Source organism: Hypanus sabinus, chromosome 11 (assembly GCF_030144855.1).
Source record: "Hypanus sabinus isolate sHypSab1 chromosome 11, sHypSab1.hap1, whole genome shotgun sequence".
Taxonomy (NCBI): Eukaryota; Metazoa; Chordata; class Chondrichthyes; order Myliobatiformes; family Dasyatidae; genus Hypanus; species Hypanus sabinus.
The window spans coordinates 29,031,964-29,037,963 of record NC_082716.1 but is presented as its reverse complement, the minus strand read 5'-3'; the positions used below and the strand labels follow the sequence as shown (position 1 = coordinate 29,037,963).

The following is a 6,000-nucleotide window of genomic DNA, read 5'->3' as shown; positions in this document are numbered from 1 at the left end:
TTCCACGCTCCGCACTGAAGCCACACTGGCTTTCTGGGAGGAGACCTTGCTCAAGGTGTTGGAGAAGGCGATTAAGCAGGACGTGAGCCAAGATCTTCCCAGCTATGGACAGGAGGGAGATGCCTTGCCGATTGTCACAAGACTGGCGGTTGCCTTTCCTCTTGTAGATGTGGACAATGCTGGCATCCTTCAACTGCTGCGGGACCTTTCCTTCGTTCCACATAGACTGGAAGAGCTCAGTCAGCTTCTGCATCATGAATGGGCCTCCTGCTTTGTAGACTTCAGCAGGGATTGCATCTGATCCTGGTGCTTTGCTACAAGAAAGTTGCCTGATGGCTTTTCTGACTTCTTCTTCTGTAGGGAGGTTGTCAAGGTCCAGGTTGATCTCCACCTGAGGTAGGCGAGCAATGGCCTCATCATTGATTTCGGCAGGGCAGTTGAGGACCTGGTTGAAGTGTTCAGCCCATCTCTCCAAAATCTGCTTTTTCTCTGTCAGCAGCCGAGTCCCATCTGCACTCAGCAGGGGGGAGGAGCCAGAGGACTGAGGTCCGTATGTAGCCTTCAAAGCATTGTAGAAACGCTTGGTGTCGTGACTGTCTGCGTAGCCCTGGATCTCATTGGCCTTATTACCGAACCAGACATCCTGTATCTCACAAGGTTTCTTCTTCACTTTCTGTCTTGCACTGGCGAAGGCATCTATCTTTGCTTGTGATGTGGGATCATTCTGGTGCGCTCTGAACAGTTGGTGTTTCTCTGACAACAGTGCCTGTATCTCCTCATCGTTCTCATCGAACCAGTCTTGATGTCTACAGATTGCTGGTCCGAGGTGTTCGACAGCGATAGAGTGGACAGCATCTCTGAAAGCCGTCCACTGCTCTTCAATGCTGGTGTGGTCCTCCTGGGGTGTGTCAAGCAGCCTGCTATCTAGGTCTTCACGAAATTCTTCTGCAACTACGCTGCTCTTCAGCTTGGAGACATTGAGCCTCTTTGCAGTCTTCTGACCTTGGGGTCTTCTCACAGGCAGGATGCGAAGTTTAAACTTGGACACTATGAGTCGATGATCCATCCAGCAGTCGGCACCACACATGGCCTTTGTCTCTCTCACGTCTTGCCAGTCCGTCTTTCTGGTGATGACATAGTCAATCAAATGCCACTGCCTAGAGTGTGGATGCATCCAAGATGTCTTGTTACAGGTAGGGAGGCGGAATAGGGTGTTGGCGATGACAAGGTCATGCGTAACGCATGTCTTGAGGAGCAGCAGGCCATTGCTGTTACACTTGCCAATACCATGTCTTCCAAGAATCCCTTCCCAGGTCTGGTAATCTGTCCCCACTCTGGCGTTAAAGTCCCCGATGACAATAAGCTTCTCTGACTGTGGGACTGCTGCTATGATGGCGTCAATTTCTTCATTGAACTTATCTTTGATGTCATCTGGGTTGGTCATTGTTGGGGCATATGTGCTGATCAGCGTGGCACTCCTCTTATTGCCAAGTGGGAGCCGAAGCGTCATCGTTGATGCCCTCTGGAAGCTTGGCAAGTTTACGAGCGAGGTGGGATCGGATCCAACGCCAGCCTCTCTTCGTTCAGTGCTGCTGCGACTGCTCCAGAAGAAGGTGTACCCACCACCACGTTCTGTGAGCTGGCCCCTGTCTGCTAGGCGTGTTTTGCTGAGTGCTGCAATGTCCACGTTATAGCGGGCTAGTTCTTTGGTGACCAGTGCTGTTCTTCCTTCTGGTCTGACAGCCTTGGTGATGTCAAGCAGAGTTCGCACATTCCACGTGCTAAGGTTGAGCACCTTCACTTTCGTCTTCTTTGTAGTTCGACCGCTGAGTGGGATCCCCGCCAGCCGCAGTTTGCAGGCTATGTTTGAGGCAACTTTTCTAGCCCCTTCCTCCATGGAGGTGAGCAGAGCAATCCCTAAAGAGGACTGTTCAGACACCCAGGGGACTGCCGAGCCCCACTGCTGTTTCATTCCAGTGGAGAATGACCCAATGCCCTGGGCCGCCTGTGTGCAGGTTTATGACTACAGCTTCCAGTGTATCCACACCTGGTGCTTCGCCTCTCGCCCATCGCCACAGGACTTGAAGTTTTTTAGCGGAATGGGTTTGGAGTCGTGACTTGCGCTTGACTTGGGTTAAAGTGAGGGAGAGTTGCGCAAATCGTCAGCCTCGCTCTCTAGGTAAATAAGTAGCCACATAGATTTGCTCAATGACTGTGAATACACTTGAATATATATCATGTTCTTTGTGAAATCAGATGCATTGTCCCAGTACAGAAATGGACGGATTGCCAGTATCACAGGAATATTCAAAGCTGAGATCAATAGATAGTTGGACCACAAAGGATAAAGGAATGGGGTATAACAATAGAGTTGAGGTCTGTAAAGTATGGACCTATTTCTTTTAGAGCAATGACTCCTTTTAACAACATGTATGGATCTGTTAGCTGCCCATGCGCATTGTGCTCTCTCTATTTCTATCTTGCTAGAAAATGAATACACTAGTTAAAGCCATCTCCCGTGTGTGTGCTTGTATTTAAATTATATGTAGTTGTGCACAGACACAACAAATTGGCAATGAGTTTGAACCAGAATGTCAGAGAATATCACCACATGCACCGACAGCGATGGGGCGAAACAGCAAGAGTTAAACAGTGCGGAAGGTCACCGACGCTGACAAGGGGACCTGTGACTAATGCTGCATAGTACACAGTGAAAGATAGGCAACTAGCAAAATTAAAATGAAAATGACGTGGCAATGGCTTCAGTCAGGAAAGTTCTCAAATTTGATAACACTAATAAGGGCTGGGAGTTGTATATCAAGAGGATGGAATTGTATTGTAATGCGAACAATGTGGAGGAGCAAAAGAAAGCTCCTACGCTTCTTAGCATAATGGGTCTTTGGATGTACAGTCTCTTACACAACTTAGTAACACCTGAAAATCCAGCAAGCAAGACATTCAATGAAATTTTTACAATTTTACCAGACCTCTTGAGCCCTAACCTGCTATCAGTAACTGAGAGATTTAGATTTTACAAAAGGATGTTGTCAAAGGATGAAAGCATTTCTGAATTAATTGCAGAACTGTGCAAACTTTCCCGGTACTGTGACTTCAGAGATAGACCTTCTGATGTATTAAGGGGCAGGCTTGTATGTGACATGGATAGTCAAAGCACACACAAAAGACTACTGTCAGAAAGAGACCTAACCTTAGAATGGGCATTGAACATTGCAATATTGTTAGACTACAGCAAGGGTGCAATGGAACTACAGAAAAAGAGTTTAGAATAGGAAATCCATGAAATATCCTTGAATGGTACAAAAAGCCAAAGATATTGATTTGGCAAATCCGCTCATGATGCAAATGACTGTTGGTTTAAAGAAAAAGTTTGCAGAAAGTGGATCTGGATACAGGGTCAGCTTTGTCTATAATTCCAGAGGCTGACTGCAACAGACTGTTTTCTAACCTACTGTCAGAGAAGACCTCAGTGATGCTAAAGACATAAAGAGGTTGAAAAGTATCTCCCAAAGGCAAACTAAAAGTGTATGTGACATATGGAGGCCAAACTTAGCAGTTAGAGCTTTATGCGTTGAAAAGTGGAGGGCCAGCACTTTTTGGAAGTGAATGGTTGAGAAAACTCTAACAAGACTGGCACATAATGAAAGCTCTCAATGTGTCATCAACAGGCAACTGCAGTCCAAATGGTAACACTAGTCAGAGACTGTCACAACTGCTTAATGCTAATGAGAAGGTGTTTGAGAAGGACATTGGTAAACTCGAAGGTATGAATGCTAGAATTAAACTGGATGAAGCAGCACCAAGATTCCATAAGGTGAGTCCAATGCCTTATGCGCTACATCCCAAAGTGGATACTGAACTTCAGAGCTTGGAGGCGTCCAACAAGGCGGATACATTATAGTCACCGGACTTGCCTCTCCATGATGTATACGTCACTGACAGTAACGTGACACCTGCAACCGAGAATGTTGTCTTAGTCAAGACACTTCCTGAACCTGATGCCACTGCACAGGTCCGGAGGTGCCATCCTGAAAGAAACAGAATGCCACCCAAAAGACTGAATCTTTAGGACAGTGAAGTTAGTTATGGACCATTATTATGAAAGTATATTTATTTGTGCAAGGGAAATTGAATGTTTTGAACCTATACAGTTTTATGTTACATTAATCTAAAGGGGGAAGAAGTGTCATGTATGGATCTATTTCTTTTAGAACAATGACTCCCCTTAGCACTAAATATTAATCTGTTGTCTACACATGTGCATTGTGCTCTCTCTCTCTCTCTCTCTCTCTCTCTCTCTCTCTCTCTCTCTCTCTCTCTCTCTCTTTTTCTCTCACTGCAATGTGAATACATTAGTTGAAGCCATCTCCCTGTGTGTGCTTTTATTTAACTGATATATAGTTGCACACAGGCACAGCAAGTCCAATTCATCCTTAGTCATAATGAATGGCTGAATAAGTTTGGAAGGGCATATGTTCCATTCTTTCAAAGTCATATAAACAGAATAAGAGAACTATTCTTAGTAAGTAACATAAAGGGTTAACTTTACTGCCAATCAAAAGCTGCTTCTACTTACCAGTTGCTGATTAGTCCATTCAAAGGATGTGGTAATTCTCTTCCATTGGCTGGCTTTCACACCATTGTACTGGCTTCCAACTTTGAGCACACTAGGGGCATACGGATAGTCTCTTTTTTGCTAGGGGCTCCCCTTCATGTTGCAGAAAGGAGGGCCCCCATGCACACTTGGGTAAGTACCTGCTTTTTGGATGTTTAGTGCTGTAGTTGTGTAATTTGTGCGAATAACAAAGTACCTGTTGGAGTTAGAAGTGTTTTTGAAAGTTCAGTGTCATAGTTTTGTAAATTAGCAGGCTTAGATAAGTCTTCTTTGACTGAGATGTCTGGTTGAGTGTTTCACTGCTCGCCTGTAAATAAATAGTTAATATGCTGACTCAAGATCAGTGCCTCCTGTTCTACTTACCGAATCTGCCAATCTGCTTCTGCGTAGCATTATACATTGAAAGTTGTAGCCCGTCAGAGGATTCTGAACCTACCCCTCCTATTTGGCTATAACAACAGCTCTCCACTTGAAAGTGATGGTGCTGCCTTTAATAGATCTGGCAGCAGGCGATACTGTAAATGCAGCCATTCAGTTGCTAGAAGGGTTGGAGTACATGTAGCCTGGAAGTCGGATAAGCAGACAGAGAGTGAGGGATCCCACGTGACCTGTAAGGAGAGGTTTCTCGTGCTGCTTAGGGCAGGGGTACTGAAGAAGCAAATTGCTGGGGTTCCCACTCCCTCTCCCTAGAGGGAACACCGAGGGGAAGCCGGGCAAGGTAACTGTTCAGAGAGGGGGCTTATCTTCCGAGCCCTCCTGAATAAAGGCTCATTTGATCCTTTGTCAGATTCTTCCACCTGCGATCCAGGTTCCCTATATCCTTCACTGGAAGCCCTACAAGGGGCACTGGCGGGCCCTGCCACCCCCCTCACACGGGGATGCGGTCAGGGCTCTGGGTTGATAAGCTCAGTGACCTTTTGCCAGCCAGCTGGTATGCATTGTGAAGCAATGGGGGAATGGGTATGTGCAGCGATAGATGACACTAGTGCCCAGCACACCATTGAAGCAGGTAATTCCAACAGTTGGTGGGGTCCCCGGGCTACAGTAGAGCGAATTAGAGGGGTTCCTTCTTCCTGCTTGAGAGCTTACCCTGCAGTTGCTGGAGACCAGGACAGACAGGTCCCATGGTACCAAGCAGTACCGGATCCTGAGAGACACCAAAGAGACTGGGGAGACTATAGATGCCCTGTTGTGGGAGGGCACCATTTGCCCTGCCTCCTTCCCCTATAACTATCACCAGTTTCAGATATGGCCCAAGTGCGGAGCGAGAGACACTGAAGCAGGTCGATAGTTCACAGACTTTAACGCTAATAATGTTAAAGAGAAAAGAAAACAATAAATGCTAGGCCAAAACAGGGCTGTTAATT

At 46.3% G+C, this 6,000-nt stretch overlaps 1 long non-coding RNA gene across 1 annotated transcript in view; it reads left to right on the top strand.

The window, feature by feature from the left end:
- The first annotated feature begins 4,663 nt into the window (after positions 1–4,663).
- The window catches only part of LOC132401549 (uncharacterized), a 121,798-nt gene continuing 120,461 nt past the window's right edge, over positions 4,664–6,000 (top strand). Inside the window, exon 1 of the long non-coding RNA XR_009514607.1 lies at positions 4,664–4,765. This is a non-coding gene — a long non-coding RNA (uncharacterized LOC132401549). The remainder of the gene's footprint in view (positions 4,766–6,000) is intronic.